Raw genomic sequence first — 14,525 nt, 5'->3', positions numbered from 1 at the left:
GCGTCTTATAGGGCGAAAAATACGGTACTTGGTTGATACCTAGGACACTGGCAGCAACCCATATCAACCATTAACATCAGTCAAAGGTATTTGTGATACACTTTTGAATGTTCAGTTGATTGATTTTCATGTTTAATGAATAAAGTATAATAATAATAATAATAATAATAATAATAATAATAATAATAATAATGAATAAAGAAATAATAATAATAATAATAATAATAATAATAATAATAATAATAATAATAATAAGAAGAAGAAGAAGAAGAAGAAGAAGAAGAAGAAGAAGAAGAAGAAGAAGAAGAAGAAGACAGTCGACCACTTGATCAGCAGGTGGAGCAAAATTTCACAAACTGACTACCTATAACGTCATGATCGCGTTGTTATGATTATTCACTGCAAATTTTGCCAAAAGTTTGGATTTGAGTACAGCAAAAACCACTGGGACCATCAGATTGAGAAGGTTTTAGAGAATGAGAAAGTCAAGATCTTGTGGGACTTCAGAATCCAGACCGACAGGCACATGGCCTACAACACACCTGACATAACAATAATTGAAAAGAAAAAAAGTATGGTTCATTGACATTGCAATACCTGGTGATGCCCGAATTGAAGATAAACAGCAAGAAAAAAAATCACAAAATACCGGGACTTGCAAATTGAGGTTGAGCGATTGTGGAAAAAGAAATCATGTGTTGTCCCAATTGTAATTGGAGCCCTTGGAGCAATACCTAAAGGGCTACCTCGCTATTTGGAAATTCTAAATTTACCTGACTTGAACATTCTGACTCTACAAAAAACCACCCTACTTGGAACAACTTATATCCTCCGATGTTACCTTAACAGTTCCTAGGTCCTTGGTTAGGACTCAAGCTGTTGAGCTACCAACCAGCCCCAAAGGCTGTGAATCTCACCAAATATCATCATCATCATCATCATCATCATCATCATCATCATCATCATCATCATCATCATCATTTACATGTTAGTTACCTCCTGAACAGCTACTGATTTATTTTATTCACCAAACTAATATGCCACCCACTTGGGGAATGATTCTAGGTAGCTTACAAACATTGCAAAGGGTACATCCTGAAAACTTCTGATGTTTATGATATAGTGGCTGTTTTCTGCTGAGTAAGCAGAGGCTACTGCAGAATCTGTATACAGAACATAAAGTAGATAGTAGGGCTGGCTAATGCTTTGAATTTGCTCTAAACATATTTTCCTACATTACTGATTCTGCAATCATAGAGGCAAGTTACTTTAATGAATAAAGACACATGCTGCGTTGATATTCCCATATGTTCTAAAATAGCCTTTTCATGTCAAACGCAAAGTCCCATAATAGCCAGTTTCCAATTATGAGTGCATATGAAGTTGGTGATGGAGTTCAGGTAGAGTTTTACCTAGTAAATACTCACTTTAACTAGGCAGTATGTAGCTGGCTAACTAACCAAGAACTCCAAAGAAATAGAAGACTTTCAACATTAAGAAATATAAGTAAAGCTAAATTTACAAGAATCCCGATTTCTGATCTACAATATTTTTAGCACATTTATATTTTTGCCAAAAGAAACCTAACATAGATTTGCAATAAGTGCAGCTGTATAATGGTGATTGAAGAAAAAGTCAAAGAGCCGGAACAAGAAGTCATCTATGATAACGTGTAATGCATAAAAGAGTGAAGATTTATCAGACCCAACAAATTAAGCTTTTGTTGGAGTTGATAGAGGAAAATAACTCTCCATTAGCCGTCAAACGAAGCAAAGGAATAAACTTAGTGGGGATGAATATGCAGCATTTTTTGGGAATTCCCAATGTACCATATTTTTCAGACTATAAGACGCACCGGAATATAAGACACATCATGATTTTGAAGAGGTAAATTAAAAAAAAGGTTTTGCACTCTGCAGGTCTCCCAAACTCTCTGTACGCCTCATTTTTTGCACAAAGGGGGGGGGGCATGCAGAGGCTTTGGGAGGCTTGTAGAGTGCTCCTGGGGTCTGTGGGGAGGCAAAAACGAGCAAAAAATGTCTGTTTATTTGCTCATTTTTGCCCTCCCCATGTCTCAGGAGCACTCTGGAAGCCTCCTAAAGGCTATTCATGGCCATTTTTGCAAAGGGGGCGGGGTTTCGGGAGGCAATAAATGCTGTATTCAGTGTATAAGACGCACCCAGATTTTCACCCTCTTTTTTGAGGGAAAAAGGTGTGTCTTATACTCCAAAAAATATGATAAGTGCTGTCCACACATACACATGTATGCAGTTCCACAAAAAGCCTTAGAAGTACACAAGCCAAGTTTTCCTAAAATAAAATTGTTTTAAAATCAATGAGCCTTGCAGTACATTCTTTGAATGCTTCACAGAACCCTAGTCTCTGATCGTGTCTGATGCCCTGTGCAAAATACTGATTCAGAGTAAGCATCTGAAAGAGAACTTTGGTTTGAGGATTGTGCATCAGAAAAATAGGGTTTTAACTTTCAGATGGATTTTAGCTAGACTATGGAATCAAAGCTAAAGAAAGTACTAACAGCCTCATACACATTTCTTCCCATTACTGCTATTTTATTCTGCGTGCATTCTTTGCAGTTAATATTCTTATCTAAAACAATGATAATCCCTGCCAAATGTGGAATTATCTTAATCAATTTCAGTTAACCAATGACTTTTGTAGCCTGTCTTAAGTCTGCTTTGGAGCAGGCTAGGAAAACCTCTGAAACAATAGAGGAAACACTAAAAAGGAAATACATAAAAATCACTTCCTTTTTCTGCAGGGACATCCCTGAGTTTGATATTAGTGCTGTCCGTTGGTTTGAAGAACCCTAGTTAGGGTAAAGGTTCCCCTCGCACATATGTGCTAGTCATTCCCGACTCTAGGGGGCGCTGCTCATCTCCATTTCAAAGCTGAAAAGCCAGTGCTGTCCAAAAATGGCAGTTGGTCTTACCTGAACTGCTATTTTCGGGGCTTGGACAGGAGGCTCCAGTGGAAGGGACTGTCTCTGTGGTCATGTGGCCAGCTTGACAAAACGCTGAAGGCGTAAGGAAAGTTGTTACCTTCCCACCAAAGGTGATCCCTATTTTTCTATTTGCATTTTGCATGCTTTCGAATTGCTAGGTTGGCAGAAGATGGGACAAGATAACACCTTTCTGATTGACAACTCACGTCTTAGCCACTGAGCCACCGCATCCCATTTTTTGTTAGGATTAATTTACATTTTATTTATCAATTGACTGTACAAATTTATACCCTGTCCTTCTCATTATCTAAATGATTGAGTGGTTTACAATAAAAAGGCCATAAAATATTTTCAGAAACAAAAGTCAAGCTACCAACCATCTCCAGGATGGTATATCACCACACTAGTTGATAGAACCAGGCCTTAACACTCTCCTAGAAGACCATAATAGTGGGGGCCAGCCTCACCTTAGAGGGCAAGATGTTCCATGGGGTGGGGGCAATGAAAGAGAAGGCTCTACTCCAACTGGTTAGGACAGGTGAATGTAATAAGGATGTGACAGCTCCTTAGGTAACCTGGGGCTAAGGCTTTGAAGGGCATAAGCAACCAGAGTTCCCCTGGCGTAGTTGTGGGTGTATATCGAATCCCCTATGCTAAAAGCCCGAATCTTGCTTGTGGAGTCTGGGGGACAATGAGGCAGAATAATTGGGGTGTAGCCAGTCTAATTGGGACCTTAGCCAGCGACCCATGAGAAGTTCGGAGTGGTTTCTCCCAGTAGTGGCACTGGGCGTGATGTGCTGAATTAGTAGGGAATGGTCAACGATGGCTTTCTGTTTAAGAAAGATGCTGTAGAAATTAAGGAGCTCAAAGAACGCCTGCAGCTCGGTTTGATTGCGAGGTGTGGGGGACGTCCTGAATTGCTTTAATTTTTTGTGTCGTCGGGTGAATCCCAGAGCTGTCGATTAGGTACCCAAGAAATTCAACCCTTGGCACGTTAATTTGGCATTTCTCTTTTTTGAGACGGAGGCCCTTGTCCCTAATTTTAGCCAAAACTGCTCGTACTCATTTTAAAAGTTGCGCCTCATTTGCAGCCGATACCAAGATGTCGTCGAAATAGGGGTAGACTCCTGGAATCCCCTGAAAAAACCGTTCCATGATGCCTTGGAACAGTCCAGGGGTGATACTAACGCCGAATTGCAGGCGGTGACATTTGAATGCACCCCTGTGCGTCACAATGGTTTGGGCCTCCACCGTAGCATGATCTACAGGCAATTGTCGGTATGCCTGCACCATGTCCAATTTAGCGAATATTTTTCCGGGGCCTAATGAATGGAGAAGGTGCTGTACAATGGGTACAGGGTAGGCGCTTTGTTGTAGCACTTTATTAATTGTGCATTTGTAGTCCATGCAGATGCGGACTGACCCGTCAAGATTTGGCAGGTGTCACTATAGGGGGCCTCCCAGCGTGCATGATCGACCGGCTCTAGGATTCCCTGGCCTACGAGCTTGTTAATTTCCCTGTCAATTTTGGGGCGGAGAGCAAAAATCACTCTCCTGGGTTTTAGCTTTATTGGGGCTATGTTGGGGTCCAAATTAAATGAAATTGGGGTCCCCACATACTTACCCAGACCGGTGCTGAAAACGTCCTTGAACTCTTTCAAGGCATTGATACCGGGCCCAGGGCTTGGAACCAATCTAGCCCTAGGAGGCTCTGCAGGTTGCCGCTGACCACTGAAACTGTGAGTTTCCCGCTGAACTTTTTAAGTTCATGTGGAAGGTGCCTTGGCCCATGATGGGGACCCTGTTTCCCTGGTAATCGCGTAGGTGGATGTCAGGGGTGCGAAGGTGCTGCTTCTTGAGGCTAGGGATAGCCTGCTTCAGGGTAGACCACGGAATGATGGTCAGTGATGACCCGGTGTCGATCTCCATCTCACATGGAGAGTCCTTGATGAGGACTGTGACCTTCAGTTTCTTTGGCCGCCTGGTGTGGACTTGTCCGATTGATGTGTAGTGAGTGACTCTGTTGTCACCCTCTGAGCACCGTAGTGGCTTCTTCCAGGCCCCTTGGCTGGGCCTCGGTTGGCGGCTTGGTGCGCCTCTAGGCTGCCAGGCAGTGGCATGGAATTCGCTCGCAGCGCTGCCAGGTTGCGTCACGGTAACAGCAAGCCGATCTGATATCGTCTCCTCCGCAGCTCGCGCAAAACGGGAGATGCTGTTTGAAAGTGTGCGCAGGCTGGGCACAGCTACTGCACATGTGGCAGCTGTCATCTTCTTCTCCTTCAGAACTCTTGGGCACTGTGGCCTCGCGATGAACGCGTGTGCTTTTCTGCGCTTCTTGGGGTGTGCCTTGGTGCTGCAGAGTTTCAGTCGATTTGACGGCTGATTCTGAAACCCTGGCTTCGCCCAAGGCAATCTGCAGAGTAAGGTTTGATTTTGCGAGGAACCTCCTCTGTAAATTAATGTCCCGAACGCCGCATATTATGTGGTCCAGAATCAGCTCGGCTAAGTCTCTGAATTCGCAGTATGCTGCGGCCTTATGGAGCGCAGCAGCGTACTCGTTAATCGACTCGCCCTTTTTCTGATTCCTGATATTGAATTCATGCCAGTGTACGTGCTTGGATGGCTTAGGTGCATAATGAGTCCTAAGCGTCCGCTGGAGCACGGACCAGGCAACTGATTGGAGCGGTGTCGGCCCAGAGAGGTCTTTTGCCATCTCAAACACTTCCCGGCCACAGTACCCAAGGAACATGTTCTTCTTGAGGCCTTCAGAAAGGCCCATGAGGTTGTTTGCCTCGAGGAAGCAGTCAAATTGTAACATGTACGAGTCCCAGTGCTCGGTGACTGGGTCATACGGAGTTGGTGGGGCGTGCATGGCCATTTTGTGTTCTGAGGGCGTTTTGAGTTTTCCGCTCAAAAATGGCTGCTCGAAGCCATGCTGAGCTCCAGGCTGGATGTACTTGCTGGATTGCTACGCTCTTCGGTTTGCCTAGTTGCCTTCCAATCCCACCCTCGCCGCCAGTGTTAGATTGGGTAATGGATAGGCACACATAGGCTTAACGGTAACAACAGCTCTTTATTAAGTCAGTAGCAACTATGTACAATCCAGCGAAGGTTGAGTCTGACAGCAGCCCTTTTATAGGGAGTGATCAGACCCTTCGACCAATAGGATTAAACCTCTGTTCCCACCGGAACAGAGGACCTTGGTGGAAACCACTGTAGTTGGTATAAGTATCTAACAGAAGAGATGGATAACCATTTGTCTGAAATGGTATACAATTTCCTCCCTAAGCAGAGGGTTGGACTAGAAGATCTCCAAGGTCTCTTCCAACTATCCTATCCTATCCGCAGTAATTTTGCTGTAAATTGTTTCACTGTCTGTCAAACAAATCCAAAACCTGTTCTTAAATTGAAGGAATGCAGAAGAATATTGAAATAATAAAAATTGCACTCAAACGCTTCCCTGACCACTTCCATTGCCCTTCTAAAAGACAAGAGTGCAACTCAACTGCCACACCTTCAGATGCTGTTCTTTAGCAATTAAGAATGGCACACTCATTTTCTCCTCCTCTCCGTGATAATGCCTGAAGAAAGTTACTATTAAAGTTACACTATTCACTTACACATGGATTCAAAAAAATCTTGATTGGGTGAAAAGATCCTTTACAAAGAGTAGCAATATTTTTCCTTATAATTTATCTTATTGCATCAATGTCTAAATTACATTCCAAACCTTTAAAAGATTTGAGTAATTATATGATCCAAATCTTGCTTTTGCATAACCATTACTGCATTGCCAAGAGAAAGAAACATACTCAGATAGAGGGAGCGCAGCTGGAAAACAGCAGAAAAATATGTGTTTCTCTTGTGTTTTCCATCAAATGGAAAAAAAACAGGGTAATAATTCTACAGAAAACCCTGAGAATAGATGTAAAATTGCCAAGAATTCTGGAATAACAGAAAAAACTTTTCTTCTGTTTCTTTTTTCCAGAGAAAGTAAGAAAATGGGCAAGGGGAGAGACAATAAAATTTAAGCGTATTTAATTTATAACAGCATTGAAAGATGTAAGCTTTGTTACTTTACTTTAAAATGTTTTTGAAATAGCGACTCAAGCTGTAGAACATTGTGCCTGTTATATGTTATTTTTGCCTGCTTATTAAGAAACAAGCAGGTAAAAACAGATAGCAATAAAAATGTGCCATCACCATTGTACCAAAGCACAGAAAGGTATTTACTTTCAATTTGTGTCCAGAAAGGAAGTACTAATAAAAAAGTGGTGAAGGAATATATAGTATATTTAGCCACATGACGTGAATAAAGCAACATTATTATTTTTTAAATTTGAAGTACTGTAACCATCAGCCATTTCTACTTGTAAAATCAATCTTGTTATCGATTTCACAGATTTCTGGAAACTAATTTGTGATTCTTTGCCTCTTCAATGCTAGCCTTCTTCATGATTTATGAATTTCACATCTCCATTTTGCAATTGCTCTAATGACTTTCTCGCTTAAGTGTCAACAGACGATTGATTTAAAATGACATAGCTCTTACATTAAATCAAACATTCTAAATATATGATCAATATTATCCAACTTATAACTATCTAAGCTTAAATTCTCAATACATTTGTTGCCAGTTACTCAACCCATTAAATCTGAGGGTTATTTTCTCCTCATTCAGCAAATCAAGATCTTAGAGTATTGAGTGATCTATTGCTTTAACGTATTTGTATTTAACTGACATTTCTAATTAAAATCTAATCTAAAACAATCTTTTCCAATGCATTTAAATGTACAACTATGCATAAAATCATCCCATTTAAATGATTAAATGCCAGGCCCAAAATCACAGATGACACATAATACTGGATTCAGGGGTATAGTCAATATTGATTCCGGGAAGAAGTGCCTGCTACATAAACAACAATTTCAGGTTATGTGAGTCTAGAGGCCTTGCTCTAAGCTTCCACATTTTTTAAAAATAGAAGCAACAAGTAGAAATAACTTCGTTCAAAACCACACCGTGGCTCATGAGTTCTTTATTTTATTCTTCCATTTATACCCGCCTTTTGCTTCTACAAAGTCCCAAACCATAAAATAAAAAACATGGATGCTATGAGTTTGTGCAGTTCCAGTGGAAAATAATCTGATTGCTTAGAAGGAAGCTCTGCTGAATTCAGTTAAGATTTACTCCTATATAAATTACACATAAAATTGCAAACTAAAAGACATTTCAATGGAATGTGCAGTTTAAAAGATACTGTAACTCATTATGAGTAATTAAACAGAGGAGGTAACACGAAGTATGGTTGATATTGCATGAGAATGCTGTAAACTGAAGAAAAGAAAAGAAAAGCAACAATAAATGTATTCTGAAAATCTAAAACATTGCAAAAATCATCTTTGGGAGCCTCAAAGAACAAATTGATTCTTTTTAACTAACTTCAGGGCCGCATTTGAATGTATTTGCTCAGCACTGAATATTATATCAGCTGCACAAAGAAGTTAACAAATTTGCTAAAACTGAAACTACATTTCTAGTAAAGATGCAATCATAAAGTTATAGGATCAGAGTAAATTCATGTTCAAACAAGTGCAGAATATCACACTTTGCAGATTTATCCATCAAGGGGAACCGTGTTGATACAGTGCTAACTGTATGTAATCCTAAAAGTATAGAACATTTTGATACTTCCAATCCCTTAAAAACAATTTACAGCTGACTGACAATGATTTCTACTACAGCTTCAGCAGACCAGTAGAATAATATCAAGGATATCATTAAAGAATGTTCAATCCTCCACCCACAATCTTAGTTCAGATTAAGTACGTTTAACTCACAACTTAAAAAAACCACAAATGCCTTTGTTGTAGCCTTCAAATGGAAAGAATAACATTCTGATTGATGCTACAGCAGTCAGATATTCAGGATTAGGAGATGCAAGACCTGTAGCTTGTGAAAGAGAAGGGTTCTCTTGGTGCAATTTTAGATGCACAACCGGCAAGGAAAAAAGAAATCAGCTTAAAAACCAAACGCAACTAACAATGTGAGACCATACATGTTTTCATCCATCCATCCATCCATCCATCCATCCATCCTTCTTTCTTTCTTTCTTTCTTTCTTTCTTTCTTTCTTTCTTTCTTTCTTTCTTTCTTTCTTTCTTTCTTTCTTTCTTTCTCTTTCTCTCTCTCTTCACCCATCCATCATGAGGCGGCACAGGCATTTCCCAAAGTCTTTAGAATTCACAAGCTCTTTAGCAGCATACCCACAATTCTTACTAAAACCAAATATCTGTGTTAATCTCTTAAAGCCAATAGCCTTACTAAATATTTCTCTTTCCCCAAAGATAACTGTCTTCCAGCTGGCGTCTTGCTCCAGAATTGAACATTGCATCTCAAAAACACTACGCTCATCCCTTCCACATGCCTGCATCACCACCTCCCATGCCAAAAGTGTAATGCACATCTGCAAACAATTAAACAACTAAATGTTAAACAAACATTTAATCCTTTTGTGCTTTTTAAAATAAAAGTATTAGGGTATGTGGTGTCTCAAATACTTTCTCGAATACCACGGAACCATATACCAATAATCTTATGACTTTATCTTAATAAAGTTAATAACTTTGTGACTTCTTGGCCCTGCAGTTTTAAAAATACTAACACTGGATTAGTTCTGAAATATATTTTAAAGCAGCAATGAGTTTTTGTTCGGATGACTTTCAATTTGGTTATTCTATCTTTCTCCTTTCCCAAGAGAAAAACTCCAAGACAAATACGTGAAGAGATCTGGTCGAGTCAAACTGCAAGCATGAAAAGGAAGCGAGTCGTGTTCTCCATCTAGAGCTAGCCAAAAATTTGGAGAAGTAGATATGTAATTGCACTTATTGGTCACAGTCCAATGTTAATATGCAGCATTCTATCATATATGTCTATAAATAACTTTGGAATATTAAAAGATTTTCAAGAAAATCATATTGAAAATCGTTCTGTAAAATCCCAGCTGTAAAAACTTTGGAAAGAAGTCTTAGCTGAAATAAGTCTGCTTTGAATCTTTTCCTGAACGTAGAACTAATACTAGGTTACTAATAGTAAACAAGCTAAAATAGAGGAGACTGATAGAATGACTCAAAAAAAGAATAATTTCTATTTGAGTTTCTGTGCATTAATATAAAACACAAAAATGGCATTCTTGTCATGCAGAGAAGAATGCCCTAATTACTTAGGATATTAAACAGTTGTGACAATAAGCAAAATTGCCTTCAGCTTCCAAAATTATACTAAGCATAAACCATGGTTTCAAAACCCAATGACTAAGCTCACATTAAGCCAAAGCATTTAAAAAATGTTTAGCTGCTTAGCTGCTGTTTGACTGGTCATGGGTGTCTAAAATATGGCACACCTCAAGGGACTTATTCATCTGCAGCTTCCACTCTTATAACTTTCTGATACTTTAAATCCAATTTTAACACCAAAAAAACCACAAGGCAGCAGAAATATTTACTCTGTATGTTTATAATACCAATTAGGCCAGGATTATGCATTCTGCAACTGAACTGAAAATATATATGGTTAACAGGAAAAATGAAAAACTACAGTTGGATTTTTGCAGTAGACATACAGTATATTCAGTTAGAAGTAACAGATTTGAGGAATTGGGGTATAAAAGGGAAACAGATTGAAATCAGAAGAAGTAAACAAAATAAAGAGGAAGAAATATGTTTTGGATATTTGCATAGTTGCTTACTCATTAGAATCTTAGAATAGAATAGAGCTGGAAGGGACCTTGGAGGTCTTCTAGTCCAGTCTCCTGCTCAAGCAGGAGACCCCATACCATTTCAGAAAAGTGACTGTCCAGTCTCTTCTTAAAAACCTCCAATAAAGAAGTACCGGTACCCACAAATTCTGAAGGCAAGATGTTCCACTAGTTAATTGTTCTCACTGTTAGAAAGTTTCTCCTTAATTCCAGGTTGCTTCTCTCCTTGATTAGCTTCCAATTAGTTTAGTTAAATCAGAACCTCTATTTCAAAGAATCTGTCTGTAATGTAAACTTACATTGTACTTCAACAAATTATCATCAATCTATCAAATCATATTTTACTAAACAAATTTCATTTTAAAAAGGTTCTAGTCCTGCCTTAGGCATAAAGCCAGCTGAGTAATTTTGGCCAGTCAATCTCTCTCAGCCTTAGGAAGGCAGCAATAATGAAGTTTGAAAAACTATGCTGAGAAAATTTCAGGAACTGCTCCATGCAGTCACCAGGAATCAAAACTGAATTAAAGACATAATACACACAAACGCACGTAGACACAAACTTTTTGAATTCCACCCATTGACAGAAGTTCCATAAACAAATAATGTTTACAAAAATAGTTTTTTTCTTAATAAATAATGTTTGTTTGCTTTGGAGCTGACACTGTTGATTTTTAATCCTGACTTCATATGCTTTTGGAATGTAGAAGTCCTGGAGGAAAGGCAAAAGATAAACCTGACAGTGAAATATGCCATCTGTATCTCCCCCAAATATCATTAAAGCCATTATCTTGTATGCAGCTCTACATACGCAACATTTAGATCCTATAAATATATTGACTAGCTTAGTCTCATCTTAGTACTGACGTGCAATACCAGATTGTAAATTATTAGTATGAAGTTATATAATGTAATGAAGTCCTAAAATGGACCTCAAATCTCCATGTTCATAAACCAAAACTATGCTGCACAGAGCAATTGTAAACCCACGGTTATTTATCCATGGTTCCCTGAATAAACCATAGTTGGCTGCATACACATTAAGCCAGAATCATACCCTACTTGGGGAATCCTATACAACAAGACACCCTTCTCTGAAGCACTTCAGAACTGGAAAGTGGAAAGCGGAAAAAGACACCCACCTCACTGTGTTTGTCAGGATTTCTGGCTTTCCATTCCCCCCTTTTGACATTACAAGAACTCCAGAGATGTAACGTGTATACTTAGAATAACCTTCACCTCTGCTCAGATTAAACATAATGAATAGATTAAAGTCATCGAAGGAGAAAGCCTTTGCATCCCTACAGCACTCTCTCTGAGGAATTGACAGAGGAAAACCTCCATTAAAGAGGAAATCACTGCCTTGAAAGTCAGCTCAGAGTTGAAGAAGTTTCTTGGATGAGAAGCAAAACGTCTTCAAAGAAAAACCAGAAAGTCCAGTTGCCTCTTGGAAAAAACCCCCACCTTTGGGACAACCATGACCTGGATGACTGAGAATCTCCATAGACATTGCCCTGAATTCCCCTCCTTTTCCCAAGGCGCAGCTGATAAATCTGCCTTTACTGTTTGCTTAGATTAGGAATTGCTTGCTGCAAGGGCAAGATCATTTGGCTGCCTGCCTGCTGGAAGATCCTTCACAAATTGAGAGATTAAATAGGACCCACTTCTTTTCTCTCTCCTTTCTAGATTACCATTCGGTGCTTGGCCTCCAATTTCAAGGCCTTCCTGAAACTTGGCTGTCTTCCCCTCCCCACCCATCACCTTCTGCGATGGAGCAAATCGAAAATCTCAGCCTACGTGCTGATACACACGACTATCCTCGGGCAAGAAAGCCTTCTGAAGCGCAGCCCGGGTCAGGGCGGGTTGTCATTCTCTACAGTGGTTGTTTTTCCCACTCAGGAAAGCGGAGAGGAAGCGGGGCGACCACCTTCCCTTGGGCCAAGGCTCTTGAGGGCGGCAGGACTTAGCCTGCCCCAGCGGCTAAGCTTTCCCAAACTTTGGACCTCGCCCCACAAGTCCACCAACATTCCCCGACCGAGGCTTTCCCAGAAATAGCTTTCTTGCCGCCGACGCCTTCTCCTTCCTCCCTCCCTCCCCGACATCGCCCCCGGGCAGCGTTTCCAAGCGTTACCTGCAGAAACCACCGCGCTCGCTTCGTCCGCTCTCCGGCCTTTAACCTGAAAATTAAGTTAAGCAGGAGTTTTTATTAACTATTATTATCATTATGGGGCGGAAAACATTGCAAGGCTGCAGCCGGCTCGGCGGATGAAGTCATTTCCCCAAGCCCGCCGTTTCTCCGCTGCGCCTAACCAGGCTACCTTAAAGCGCGGCCGGCAGCTCGGGGGGTTGTCGCCGGGGCGCGGTTCCTATAGCTTGCCATGCAGGGGTTTTGCAGGAGCCATGCAGGGGATGGCCTTAGAGGCGATCCTCTAGACACGCTCGCCTTGGGCGCAAGTGCCGGCGCTTCGGTCGCGGAGAGAGGGGTGGGGGTGTCTTACCGCTCGGCGGGCACGTATAGGATCGCGCGGCGAGGCGCTCTCGGCGCAAAAGGGCAATTGGGGGGGGTAAGGAAGAGGGCGCGTGTCACGGTTCAGCGGGAGTCGGGTCATTAGGAGCCGGGAGAGCTTGTGGGCAAGCAGCAAAGCAGGAGAAGCGTGGGAGCAGCAACAGCCCCGGGGATGGCGGGAGGCAAAGGCGCAACCAAACGCTGAGTCTGGCCATACGACGGTCGCAACCTACAAGGAATTCCACAGGTTAAACTGTGAGCGTCTCCCTTGCCCGGGGAAGGAGAGGCGTCCGCGCCTAAGAACAAGCAACGCGACTCCGCGCTTTCTAGAACAGACCCTGGCACTTCTGGTCCCGCCCTCCCATTGCTGATGCACTTGGCGTTCTGCGCTCCTATTGAGCGGTTGCCACGTCGGAAACCCCGCCTTCTCTCCCCCCTCCCCGCGCTTCTGGCAGAAAACCTAGGAAAAGCTCAGGCGATACCGTAATGCTTCCAAGAGCTGCAGCCTCAACTTTCAAAACAGCTGGGCCGGCTGGGAACATGGTCCCGCCATCTCGCCTCGTCTTGCCGTTTATCTACTAATGCACACCGGTAGTGGGATTAATTTTTGTTTTACTACCGGTTCTGTGGGCGTGGCTGGCTTTGTGGGCATGGCAGGGGAAGGTTATTGCAAAATCCCCATTCCCTCCCCACCCCACTAACCTGCTTTCCAGCTCATCAGGGCAACAAAAGATCAGCTTGGAGGCAGGGTGGGAGCAGGGCCAGCCTATTTGCTGGTTCTCTGAACTACTCAAAATTTCCACTACCAGTTCTCCAGATCCTGTCAGAACTGGCTCAATACCACCTCTGATGCACACGTTTACTTTACAACGTGATGGTTCATGCCTAAGAACTCTATCGACAACAGACATTTCCCCAGAAGAAATGGTGAGAAACAACCAATGGAAATCTGCGGAATAGGCCCATGTGTCTGGGTTCAAGTGTGGTCCTAATGTAAGCATGACTATTGAATGAGCTGTTGTCCACATCAGTCTAAAGTGATGTTTGTTCCTCGACCTTGGCAGCTTGAAGATGTGTGGACTTCAACTCCCAGAATTCCCCAGCCATCATGCTGGAAGGTGAAATTCACATACCTTCTGAGCTGCCAAGATTGAGTCTGAACCAAGACTGGCTTCATCTGTCATACTAACTACCGGTAAGTCATAATGTGGTTCAGTTCTCTTGCAGTGTATGTAGTGAGCCATTGATATGTTTTTTTTAAATATTTTTTTAATAATGTGGTTTTCAACAGAAAAACAACTTTT

At 41.6% G+C, this 14,525-nt stretch overlaps 1 protein-coding gene across 5 annotated transcripts in view; it reads right to left on the bottom strand.

Annotated features, from left to right (window-relative positions):
* Window positions 1–13,582, bottom strand: part of P4HA2 (prolyl 4-hydroxylase subunit alpha 2) — a 64,388-nt gene extending 50,806 nt beyond the window's left edge. For 3 of the 5 annotated variants that reach the window (XM_081934191.1, XM_081934187.1, XM_081934193.1), the window contains exons 1-2: window positions 13,455–13,582; window positions 12,847–12,892 (exon numbers count right to left, since the gene is read on the bottom strand). The gene's annotated coding sequence lies outside the window, so the exon portion shown is untranslated. Of the gene's footprint in view, window positions 1–12,476; window positions 12,501–12,846; window positions 12,893–13,213; window positions 13,262–13,454 lie in introns of those variants that run through there. The other 2 variants (XM_081934188.1, XM_081934189.1) reach the window with 2 other exon arrangements.
* Between the last annotated feature and the right edge of the window lie 943 nt (window positions 13,583–14,525).

Source organism: Natrix helvetica (assembly GCF_964273705.1).
Source record: "Natrix helvetica genome assembly, chromosome: 1".
In the NCBI taxonomy this organism is placed as follows: domain Eukaryota; kingdom Metazoa; phylum Chordata; class Lepidosauria; order Squamata; family Natricidae; genus Natrix; species Natrix helvetica.
The sequence above is the reverse complement of the archived record's forward strand: the minus strand, read 5'-3'. Positions and strand labels throughout refer to the sequence as shown.